The sequence below is a fragment of the Rattus norvegicus genome, chromosome 18 (genome assembly GCF_021556685.1).
Source record: "Rattus norvegicus strain SHRSP/BbbUtx chromosome 18, alternate assembly SHRSP_T2T, whole genome shotgun sequence".
NCBI lineage: Eukaryota > Metazoa > Chordata > Mammalia > Rodentia > Muridae > Rattus > Rattus norvegicus.
The window spans coordinates 42,835,847-42,849,160 of NC_141551.1; the positions used below are offsets into that span (position 1 = coordinate 42,835,847).

At 38.8% G+C, this 13,314-nt stretch overlaps 1 long non-coding RNA gene across 2 annotated transcripts in view; it reads left to right on the forward strand.

Annotated features, from left to right (window-relative positions):
- LOC108348789 (uncharacterized) overlaps positions 1–7,423 on the forward strand; it is a 63,248-nt gene extending 55,825 nt beyond the window's left edge. For both annotated transcript variants that reach the window (XR_015642951.1, XR_015642950.1), the window contains 2 exons: positions 4,123–4,230; positions 7,111–7,423. This is a non-coding gene — a long non-coding RNA (uncharacterized LOC108348789). The remainder of the gene's footprint in view (positions 1–4,122; positions 4,231–7,110) is intronic.
- Positions 7,424–13,314: the final 5,891 nt, after the last annotated feature.

The window sequence follows — 13,314 nt, forward strand, 5'->3', positions numbered from 1 at the left end:
ATTGGATAAACTTAGGGATGCTATTTATGCAACATTCTCTCTTTACGAAGTTCCCTTAAGTATTGTGGTTGACTGGACACAAAGATGGGCTTTGGAAGCAGAAGACAGGAGTTCAAACTGTATTTTCTTCATTTTTTCGGTTCTGCAAACTTGATACATTATGCAGCCAAAATCATTTGAGATAGCCAATGTCTTATCTTTTTAAACCTCCAATTTCATGTGCTTCAGTATAGTTCCTAAATTTCTGAACATAGCTTTCTTATGCATAGTTCATAAGATGATGCTACTGGATAGAGTTGTTGAAGAATTAAAATATAAGTTTGTAAAAAGCTTGGCACATAGGAGGTGTTCCAAAAGTTTACCTCCTTATTCCTAAAGTTTTCACTGAAGACAAAGAAAGTTTTTAGAAGATAAATGAGTTCAGCTCCTCAAAGGTATAGGTAAGAAAATAAAATTAATATATCCAATAATTTTTAATGTTGATTCTTTTGTGAGAGGCTAGAGAACTATTAGCCTTCATTTTATTAAGCTGGGATGAAGGAGAGAAGGAGAAATTAGGTATAATTCCCTAGGTCATTATGCAATTCTGTGAAAGTTTGCCAATGTTTCAGGAGTTCCCTGTGTTACCAGTAGCCCAGCCTTGCTGTCTGTCACTGGCTAGTGGGTGGGTAGAGAGAAGGCAGAATTTTTAGAAGGCAACACCTGCGGGCTTAAGGCAGAGGCAAAGAGACACATCCTCGAAACCATTACTTGTCATTTTCTATAACATACTTGAGAATACTACAATTCAAACTGAAGCAATGTTTGGGATTTAGAAAGTCTAGAATTGTAAGATTTCCAATGCTAGGTCCCTCCTCTTAGGAATGCTAACTCCCTACCCACAAGCCAAGTTTTGACTTCTTGATTCTTCTCCTTTTTAGGCAGGTGCTGGCTGTGTGCTTGGCTAGCTCTTCTTCCCACTTTTGATGCTTGCAGCACCAGGGATGAGGCTGGGCTGTGATGGCTGTTGACAAATTACCTTTCTTTTGTGTCTTGTACTTCTTATTAAGATCTAGTGCACTGACATGAAATGACTATCATATTATCTCTGAGCAAAGAAGTCCCAGAGAAGGAGAACAGAACAGCTGACTCATATAAATGTTTAGGACTAGATGCTTCATGGCTCTCTGATTATTATTAAGGACATTATTGCCTGTGGTTATGATAATGACACTGGAATTTCTGCATATTAATGAGCTTATAAGCTGATATGATGTTTCAATATACAGTTACTGGGATTAATTTTTCATTCTACAGTTTTTGCTCATTACTTAGAGACATAAGAATCCATTCAAACTTAAAGAATGTTTTAGTTTAGTTCATTAATGAAATTGTATATTGTCATTTTTTTCTAGTTAACAACAAAAATACACATGCTTATGTCACCAAACCAGAGCAATAAATGTTTGACAAACCTGTCATGTGTACACATTTTTACACTTTCCCTAGAGATTTAATATATTTCAACAGTTATCACAATTGTGTTAGAATTTATTCGTTGCAAAACTGTCAAAGTCAATGTGCTAATATCAAAGTTTATATTAACAACTCAAAATAGTTCAAGCCTTTAAATTGTTGACATGGAAACACATCTTTCTTCACCTTATCAGAACCCTGCACATGTGCTTATGTGGACTGGGTCCTGGATTAATCAGAAATGTGCCTTTTGATTATGCTTTGAAGTCAGCAAGAGTTATGAGGAAAATCATTATAAACCACTGTTCTGTATAACTGCAGAAAACAATCAGTGCTACCATGTTTTCTCTCTCTCTCTCTTTCTTTCTTACTTCCTTTCTTTCTTATTCCTTCCTTCATTTTTCCTTCCTTCCTCCCTCCCTCCCTCCCTCCCTCCCTCCCTCCCTTCCTTCCTTCCTTCCTTCCTTCCTTCCTTCCTTCTTTTTTGTTCTGTTTTATCAAGCTGGTACCATTTTTATAACATCCAAGACTTTACAGTTTGTAAGGCAAAATAACAGATGTGTGAAGAAGAGGCAGAAAGCCTTTTGGTGTGTCAAAGCTGTGTTCAAAAGTTAAGGGTATTGTTATGCATTAAGTAAATAGTACTAGAATAAAAAGGTATAGAAATTGATACTCCATTCAGGATAAACTCTAAAGCATGTGAGCAATTAAAACAAGACAAGACAAGACTTGACAATGGAAGGACTATGGTTAAGCATGTGACTTCTGGAACTCATTTGTTCACTGTGGTCTTTAAACCACAGTGCAGCCCCCAGAATACAGCAAATACATAGGCGAATGCCAGCAGCAATCCACTGAACTGAGATCGGGACCCCCGTTGAAGGAATCAGAGAAAGGTCTGGAAGAGCTCGAAGGGGCTCGAGACCTCATATGAGCAACAATGCCAACCAACCAGAGCTTCCAGGGACTAAGCCACTACCCATGGACTGACCCTGGACTCCAACCACATAGGTATCAATGAATAGCCTAGTAAGAGCACCAGTGGAAGGGGAAGCCCCTGGTCCTGCCAAGACTGAACCCCCAGTGAACGTGATTGTTGGGGGGAGGGTAGTAATGGGGGGAGGATGGGGATGGGAAGCCCATATAGAAGGGGAGGGGGAGGGGCTAGGGGGATGTTGGCCCAGAAACCGGGAAGGGGAATAATAATTGAAATGTAAATAAGAAATACTCAAGTTAATAAAGATAAAAAAAAAACCCACAGTGCAGCCATTGGGGCAGGGGTATGGATTCTCTCCTGTGACTGGGATTGATGGTGGAGACGAGACTGAGAATCTTGAAGCTGTCTGTCTGACACAGGGTTCTTTCTTTGTATAACTTCTTAAGAGTCTTTTTGATATGTGGCCTTTGTCACTGTCTGTCAGCTGTTTCTCTAATACCAGTGAGAGAAGGTAGACTATCTTCCTTAGGAAGGGAGCTGGTGAGAGGAAGAGTGATCTGTATGTGTATCACAGCTGATATTTTGAGGTTGTTTTCTTCAGTGTTCTGCCCAGGTGACTATGACATTAAAACATAACGGAGGAGACTTCCTGTATACTGCTCTCCAGAGTGAAGTAATTAGTAGATATTTCAGAGAATTTGACAACTAGACTTGTGGAAATTCTACTCTGAAATTTTTTTTCTATCTCAGACCAGAATGTAATTTTCCTTTCTTTCAATCCCTAAGATCATCAGGGAGTGAGCCTTGTGGTGCTGACAAGACTTGAAAAAAAGGAAAGAGGGTGTGTGATTCTATACAGGAGAGTGGATGTGGTCTAGGACCAGCCCAAGACTTTATGGGTGTCATAAGACCTGTCAGTAACATGGAAAATTACTTATTCTTTTTTCATTTTCTAATAAGCAACCATATATCCTATCTGTATTTTGTTGGCATGCAATTTCATACCCACTCATCCATCCATTCCTCCAACCAACCATTACACATTTATTACACATTTGCCATGTAACCCAAACTATGCTTATGTGGAAGACAGAAAAATTGCTGCTTTCTTGGATTATAGATGCCACGAGCAGTGCTATGGGACCATGTGAGTAGCGAGTCTCTGTCTTCTCTAAGTATATTGACAAGTTCTATAGAACAGAGTTAATGTGACCTTGGTGCCTGATACAGGGCTTAGCACATTAGAACAGTATGTTCACTGGGACACGTCTGGAGCAGACAAACTATAGATACTTTTCACTTAGAGCAATTAAGTCTATTTATATTCTTGCCAGTGGTAATAAGACAAGCAATGCTATAGTAGTTGGCACAGATAATGTCCCTCTTGTCACGTTCCATCTACCCCTGTGCCCATGCACAGAGCTGGTGGCCAATCCAGAATTCATTCCCCACAAACAGTCAAATGAAGCCATGTACTGCCATCAGCATTTTGGCAACTGGAACAAATCTAAGTTTTTATTGTCAACTCTGGTAACAACCCACAGACATTAATTAGCTAAATGAAGAATATGTTCACTACATTTACCTTGACTTGAGTAAACATAGGGAATGCAATCATTCCCCGTCAGACAACCTTATAGCCCATCAGACAACCTTATAATCAGACCTGTGTGCTTAGCTTCATGCTACTTTTATTTTCTTTGTGTTATATTTAATTTTTTGTCATACAGATTGCTATTTGCTGGTGGAAAGATGGCAGCCTGATTCAGTTTTATGGGGTAGAAAGGAAGAAATCAAAGTATGCGAATGATTAAATTGGAAGTCATTTCCGTTGGATGGTAAGTCTGAATCCTGGTGATGAGCACTAGAAAATAGCTTTAGGGACTACAGTGACAACATTTGAACTTCAGTGATGTGATGCCAGAAGAGCCACCCTACTGGCAGAGCATTCTTATCCACAGATCCTACTTCCTCAAGATGGATTCATCTCCTTTCCCTCTGACATGCTTTCAAGTCTCTTCCTAAACCATTCTCTCCACTCTGGTATTGAGGCTGGCTCCTCTGCCAAGGAGCATTCAGGGAAATGAAAACACCTAGAAGACAACTCTTCTAGAGTTGTGAATGTTCCTGAGGCTCCCTGCACATACCAGGCACTAGAAGAATCAGTTCACCTATGCAGGATGAATTAGGTCCAAGCATAGTTGGGGGGCTTCCTCTTTGATGATCAGACTCCTGATTTCACTTTCTGGAGGATTTCAGTGACTCTGAGAAGTTACCTGGGCCAGTCACAGTCAGTCAGACCTTGAAACAGAACTTCACCTCAATTGGGATCAATTAAGGGCAACTTGCAGGTTAAATAGGTCCTCAGTCTGGTTAAAGACCAAGTAGGACCAATAAAGAATAGAATTGAGGAAGAGACACTGTGCTTTTGGGGACGAAATATACTTGATCAGCTATAGTAGACTGTTATCTATTGGTAACTGGATTTAGGATGAGAGATATTTTGGTTTAGAACAATTTCACATTTTAATATGACTTTGTTATTAAGTAGCAAAAATATTTTGAAAATATTGTTGGGGTCCAAATAAATGATAAAAGCGAAATTCCAAGACAGATTAATAATTTAAATGTGTGCACTGCAGGCTATCTTGTATCTCTCCCGCTGAAAGTATGTCAGTCAGAAATACAGGCCTCAAAGTTTATCTGAGGGGCAGAAACTTCTCTTTCCTTTATCAGAAGGCAATCCAGGTCCTGGTGCTCAAAATTCACATCCTATTCTTTAGGCCTTGGGTTTCTGACAAGAAATCCTTTAGGTTGAGCTGAAGCTGAACTGGATTCTGGGAACATAGTTTACAGAAAGGCTGTTTGATCTCTGAGAAATCAGGAACCAAAGTATTCTGTAATGAAAGCAGCAGCCGTCAGAAACTGCTTAATAGATGCCGTGTGGTCACAGAGTTCATCTCTGCTGAGATGCGGATGAACCCCTCACCCTCCCGTGACCTCAGTGTTTCACAAACCCTTGAGATGCATTGCTTCATTAGTGTCTACTCCTGGGGAAAAAAAAGATTGCTGGCCCATAAATATAAAATAAAACTCACCAGAATGAATTATCAAGTACGTTTCCATGTCTGGGAAATAAAACCTTCAGGTTGCAGTCTTCAGCCCAAGGAGTTTTACATCAAACCTTTCCACATTGTTCAGCAGGACCACATATGAAATCTCCTTTTCCTACAAGAGCACACAAAGAATCCATGAAATGACATAATCCAATTACAGAGTAACCCCTTTCTTAGCCAAATGACTATTTTTGACAACCGTTACTGTATATGTCTAGTGGCAGTAGGAAATTAAAAATTAAATTATTGATAAAGCAAATTCAGCCAACGACCGGACCTACTTTTCCTAATATTGCAGAGAATATATGCTATTTAAAGCATATTAATCTAGCTGTTGATGTTAATGTTATTGATCAAAGGGCCATTTCATACTTAACAAGTCAATACATCATTGTGACAAAAAATAATTAGATGATGTGTTCTGCCAGTAAAGAAATTTACAAGTTTCTTCACGACTCAAAGATAGTAAAGGCATTATCATCTTCTACTAGTGTATAGGGGTTTATTGAAATGTAAACTCTACGGTGTAAGTGGTGGAGCTTGACAGTTCTGCTTCCTCCCTTTGTCCCTTTGTCCCTTCGTCCCTTCGTCCCTTCGTCCCTTCCTCCCTTCTCTCTTCCTCCCTTCCTCCCTTCCTCCCTTCCTCCCTTCCTCCCTCCCTCCCTCCCTCCCTCCTTTCATTCCTTCCTTCTTTCCTTCTTTCTGTCTTCCTTTTCTTAATCCTCCTTTCCCTTCTCAACCTCCTTTTCTTGGGGGGGCATGATCTCATGTAGCCCAGGCTGGCCACAGACGTTCTATGCAGCTAAAGAGAATATATTTCTTATCTCTTGCCTTCAAGTCCCAAGTTCTGAAATTACAGACATCTGACGCTTACTCATCTTACTTTACTGCTGAGATTTGAATCCAGGCCCTTACTTCATATGAGGCAAGCATTCTACCCACTGTGACCCAATCCTGATCTGAGATTTTTGCATTTCAAACAAGATTTTCCTGAGTGCTGCTGCTGCACTCAGGAAACTACTGATTTTTTAGGAGCAACAGTTTTACTGTGGGCTCAATGTGGGTGGAGTGACTGGTAGTGTAAGAGCCTGGTGTGCAGAAACTTCCAATCTGTTTGAAGTGAGTGGTTGAAAATGAAGTCCTTTGGGGAGTTTTTGTTTCATTTTTATTGCATTTTCCCCCACAGTAATATGTGAATGCAGTCGAAATGTGCTCACGTCCCTGACAGTAGCTCATTATATACTAAATCAGCAGTCGCTCATCTCACCATTTCTGTGAATGGCTTATGAGGCAGCATACATTTTCTAATTTCATAGACTCAAAAACCTTTTCATTTTGTTGTCTAAACAATCCATTCGAAACACTCCAGTCAATTTTGTCTTGTCTTGCCATTTTCTCCCTTAGTAAGTAAGTTCCTTGTGACACATATATGGTTACCTGAAGACACCTATGCTGTGCTCACAGCCCCTGTCTAGCTGCCCCCTTTGTGGACCTGATAAATGTACCTAATCTCCACCTGTGATTTTGATCCCTGTCCCATGTTTCATGTTATCATTTCCTGGTGTATTTTTATACCAATGTTCCATTTCTCTTGAAATTGAGGTTGAGAAGAAGAGAAGAGTAATTGAGAGACTCCTGATTGAGATTGTTTGCCAGAGAACGGAAGCTTACCAGGAAATAGAATGGTAATTGAGGAAACAGACAGAGCCTTGTCCCCATCCCCAGAGTACTACTCAAATGGATTGCCTGTGCTCCTGGAGAGTTGGAACAGACTGACTTCTTGTATTAGAAAATGTCTAATTTATGGATCCATTTCCCACTGAGATTCTTGCTAGGTGCTGAAATTCCTCTTACCCCATTTCAACATTTACAGGTAGTGTACTTATACGTGTACTAAATAAAATCTGGTACAATATTTCCTATGTGTTTGTAAATGCATATGGGGAGAGAGAGAGGCCTATCAGAAGGAATTGGCTCATACCTTTATGGAGGCGAGCAATTCTGAACTACAGTTCACTATGGTGAGATATAACCAGGGCAGTCTGTAACTCTTGGGCAGGAGCTGAAGCTATAGTTTGCAGGTGGAATTTTTTTATTCTTCATGTACTCCAAAGGGTTTCAGACTTAAAGAGACAGTGCATGTGGTCTTGGGTCTGCCAGTGGCAGAAACATGAAACATTTAGCTGAAATGGAAAGTAGAAGAGGTTTGCCCATTTGGTACAAGGAAATATTCTTCAAGTAACAAAGCACAGGAACATGAAAATTGCAAGGAAATGGAGAAGAAAATCCATGAGAATGACAACCACAGTATTTCAGTTCACATATACACAATCAAATGTACAGTCTTTATGCGGCATAAGAAACTAAAATATGATGTGCATTCAGTCTTGCCCTGCATTTTTGAGGTTTCAGGTAGTATGGAAGGCAGACAGTGGATGCCCTATAGAGGGCAGGATGGGAAGCTTAGGCAGCAGTGAAGATGCAGTCATAATAAAAGATGGATAGTCAAAAACCACAGGAGAAAATGGAGGGACACATATGCCCCTCCTTTCCATAAGACAGTTATTTTTTTCTTATCTCATCTTTTCTTATCTTTTTCGGTACTTTGAAGTTAATCCACAAAAACATATATAAAAGTCTTTCAATGTGTAGAATCAAAGAAGCGAACTGACAGAGGTCATCCAAGGTGGGGATCTACTATACTCGACAAAAACTGACAGCTCTTTGCTTTTCAAAATCAAGCATCTTGTTTATTTTTTATTGGATATTTTCTTTATTTACATTTCAAATGCTATCCCCTTTCCTGGTTTTCCCTCTGGTAATGTCCCATTCCTCCCCCCCCCACCCCTGCCTCCATGAGGGTGCTTCTCCACCTATCCATCCACTCCCTCTCTCCCCACCCTGGCATTCCCCTACACTGTGGCATGGAACCTTCACAGGACCAAGGGCCTCTCCTCCCATTGAAAGCATCTTGAGGCCAAAGAGATAGGTTATATGGTAAAGCTCAGATTCTTAGAACCCAAGTAAAAAGAAAGAAAGAAAAACCCTAAACCATAGCACAATGGCATGTGCTGCTGTATAACCCCAGCGCTGAGGATCAGAGTGTCCCTAGAGCTTACTGACTAGCTACTACCCAGGGTCATGGAGCTCCAGGTTCATTTGAGAGACCTGGTCTCACAAAATAAGGTGAACAGCCAAATATGAAAATTGAGACATCTGCAAGGACATTCTTAGATACACCTTGATCTCAGCAAAACTTTCCAAACCTTTAAAAAGTTTCTGAGTCTGATAATGGGCCATGATACCATTCAGTCCTAAGAGTATCTTCTACCAACACACTACCCTCCAGTAATGGTTAAGATTCATTGCTATCAGTAGTTGTAAATCCTGACCACTGTTTGGGTACAGTTAGTTTGATTTGATGTATCAATGATTTAAACCTTACTTTGTGCTGTCTCAAGGTTTTATTATTTCTTATCTTCCCAATTGAGCAGAAAAAAATCATACTACCACAAAGGTTGTAAATCCAATGTCATTGAACAGTGGATTTTTTTTATTGATAAAATCTCAGTCCAAGGTCTGTGGCATGGATTTTTTCTTAGACTCCTTCTGTTGTCATTTACTCTATCAATGAGACTTTAAAATTGTACTTCCTTATAGAATGCAGTTCTCAACCTTTGAGAATTGAATAACCCTTTCACCAGTGTCGCTGAAGACCATTGGAAACCACAGGTATCTGCATTGCGATTCTTAACAGTAAGAAATCACAGTTATGAAGTAGCAATAAAAATAATTTTATGGTTAGGGGTCACCACAACATAAGGAACTGTATTAAATGGCCAAAGCATAAGGAAGGTTGAGAACCACTGTTATAGAACAAGGTGTGCCTTATTTGGGCCAGCACGTGGTGACAGGATTCCATGTGTTTGATGATGTTTTCATAGGATCTTCAGGATATATGTCTTTCAGAAGCGAATGGCCAGTGTGATCAGCACCTTATCATGGATGCTTGACTACATCTCTTTCTTCTGGAGACCCTCTGAATGTTAAAATATTGCACGCTTTCTCCTTTAGTAAACCAGCTGTTTCCTATATCTGCCTTCCTTCACTTACATATAGAGAGTAAGAGTCATTAAAATACTGAGTTTTTTATGGGGAAAAGAGTGATTTGAGTAAAAAAATACATAATTTTTGTTGTGTTTTTACCAATTTTATGTTTATCTTATAAAATATCTGTATTTTATATCACATCATAGACTACTTTCTATCTACTCTGCTTCTACCAGCTATGGCATCTGTCTCTTTCTTGTCACCTAGCTACAGTGGTTGCACTGGGTCATCGTCCTTACTTCTCCAAACAGATTCAAAATTTCCACCTTTTCTGGTAATAAAAAACATGTTCACCTTTCATACCCATGGTTTTCTCTAACTGGACAGGGAAGTTCTTCTTTTTCAAAGCATTTAATTATTATTATTACTATTATTATTATTATTATTATTATTATTATTAAACAGTACTTAAAGCTGCCTAACCTAGGAATGCTAGGGGAACACTCAATAGCCAGAAGTTGCTGTAGTGACTGACACCTGAAAAAGACAGTGATTGTAAGTTCTGACTGAGTATTTTCCATTTTTATATTTAGTGTTCTTGTTCCTTTGAATGGTTTTAGAGGGGCAGGTAACAAATAATTTAACTTCTCTAACACATACTTCTTTTGTTTTTACTTTCTTCCCAAAATTTTTGTTGCAATAATGCCTTTTTTCTTTACTTTGTTATTTTGTCACAATGGCCTTCTCATTTGTATTTTACAAACAGATCATTGCCCAAAACAATATTATTAGCAATTTCAATAGAAATTGAAGTGTGACTTCAGAAAAAGAAAAAAGAAAACAAAAAATATTAAATACAAGCTAAAAATTGTTAACAATTACATTTAGTGTGTGTGTGTGTGTGTGTGTGCGCGCGCGCTGCAACACAGAAATGGGAACAAACTGTGGGAGTTAGTTGCGTCCTTCAATCATATCAGTTGCAGGGATGGTATTCAGGTCATCTGGTTTGGTAGCAAAATGTCTTTACCTGCTGAACTATCTTCCTATGCTTAGGTAATAGTTGATAAAGGAACAAAGAGAGAAATGAAGAGAATTTCTAACTTTTCCTAATGGATCCTCCAAAAGAACATAAAGGCAGAAAAATTTCAAAATGGGTAGATGACAAATCCTAAAAGAGTAATACACAGTCCAAGATAGAATTGAAATTGGATCTCATGATTCACAGTCCTTGCTGAATACCATCCATATTATCTTCACTGGATTGGCGCTGAGACCTGTAGATATGATTGGGCTTTGCTGTCATGACTCAGATCATATTTTATGGCAAAGACAATAGGTTTGCAGATATAATGAAGGTATCAAGGTTTTTAGTTAATAAAATTAAATATGCTGGGGCTGTGAGTGTAGCTGGGTCATAGAACACAGGCCAAGCATATAAAAAACTTTCAGTTGGATTTCCAGAGTCATAAATAAAAGGGAGAAGAGGAAGAAAGAGCTTCTTCTATTTGTATGGGACTTAATCAGACAGGTACCCTTTGAAGAGAAATTAGATTTTTCTTGAAGAGAGTGAGGCTCCTTTTAATTGTCTACAAGCAAAAGGCTATATTGTGAATGAATGCACTGCATTTGGTGGGAAACTGAAAGCATGTTTTAGGACAAAAGTAGGTACCAGGTAACACAGCAGGAAGATATGGACAACTTGACTAGACAGTTACATGGAGAGGAATTCTGTCAACAAGATGAGGAAGATTGAGAATGGATTTTCTCAAACCTTGGATGAATCTTCAGGTCTTGTCTTGCTTAGATTGTACCCTCCTGAAACCCAAAGTAGAAAAATCAGTTACACCATGCCTAGATTCTAGAACCCTAAAAGAAAATGCCAAATAATTTATTAAAAATGTTTTAGGCCACTCAACTGACAGCAATTTGTAATATAACAAAAGGTATAAGGTATCCAAATTGGTAAAAGTTTGGTTATCAGAGTGAATATACAAGTCAGTGTAAGTGATAACTTGTTTTGTTTTGTTTTTTAATGTAAGTACATTGTATTCAGACACACCAGAAGAGGGCATCAGATCCCATTACAGATGGTTGTGAGCCACCATGTGGTTGCTGGGAATTGAACTCAGTACTCTTAACTGCTGAGCCATCTCTTTGGCCCCCAAGTGATAACTTGTTAAATCTTGTATCTATATATCTCTGTGAATATAGGAACCAATATACACCATAACCAAGATTATAGATCCAATCCATTCTTCAGTGACCCTTGGCAGGACATTTTGTTCTGTCTCTCAATTTGTTGTTACTCAACAGATCAGATGATGGTAAATGCATCTATTAATCTAAGAAGCTTGGAAACATCTTAGGAAAATTCCCATAGGAAAACTGAAGGACCAACATGCTTGGTTTTGAAATAAAGTTATTATACTTTTTGTAGTAAACAAATTGTTCTTTATTTAAACCACAGTGTCTGACATATTTGACTCAAGTAGAGCCCGAGGAAATGATTGGATTTGCCTATTATCTACACAACCAGAGCTACCTACCATGAGTTATGCATTACCAGATGCCTCAAGAAATTAGATTAGGCAAAGGCAACAGTAATCTACTGTGTGGTGAGAAATGGGCATATTTGATGTTAAGCCTTGGTAGAGTCAGAGAGTTACATAAATAGGTAAACTGTACCCAGATGTCCTTTACTTACATTAGTCTAACCCATACCATGGGCTTACAAGTTTTCCAGAGTAGAAAAATTATTTCACACTCATATTAGTAGTTCATTCACAGATCGATCCATAAGATATTATGAAGGAAAATTCTACTAGGCAAAGATGTGGATGGAATTCTTGCATATCTGCTTCATATAGAGAGTGCAGTGGTTGGAGATAGAAACCTAAGCTGTGACAGTTCTGTGTTACATTTTCCTAGGGAGAGATGAACAAATACACACTCACTTTAGATAGAGAAACATCAACAGGCCAAAGTATTAATTTCACTGAAGTACAAGTTGGTGAACCAAACTGGGATTATTGGTGCTACAGGAATTTGAATGAAGGATTACATAGAGCAGCAAGTATGACTTAAGTCCTTAGCAGTACAAGTAGTGCTGGAAAGGGCACCTAAACCACAGAGACAACTCTTAAAAGCCATAGCCCCGCAGCTCTCTGTGTTGAGTTGCAGGCAACTCAACAGATTGGAGAGTCTCCTCACCCAGCAACTATTTACTTCTTCTTTAACCCTGGTTAGGGGTCTCATAGTTCTCGTTCATTTTAGGAGCTTCTTGAGACTTGTGAATTGTTTACTTTCTGAATGTGTCTCAGCCTCCTTTTGAAGAAAATGTTCTAACTTGAAACTTCTGGAGCATTAAGGAAGCTCTGTTTAAGATGGGAAGAATACTTTCCCGTACTCTGTTTTGAAGACAATGTTCTAACTTGGAACTTCCTGAGAGTTAAGGGGCTTCTATCCAAGATGGAATGTTTCAACCCAAATGAAGTTGTTATACAACAAAAAAGAAATCTGTCCACTTGGTCAAAATTATGCAATAAGTTAGGAAAAAACAAGAAGATGCACCAATTAGACATAATCAAATACATAAATCATTTTGTCTCACCTTGCAGTATGCTTTCAAAGACTAAATGTACAGGATGGTTCATTCTATGAACATTACCATCTTCTCTCTTCAGCCACTTCTGTAACACAATGATGCCTGGACAGACTGCCACAATGGTGACAAGAAGGTATTTATGAACCTCCAAA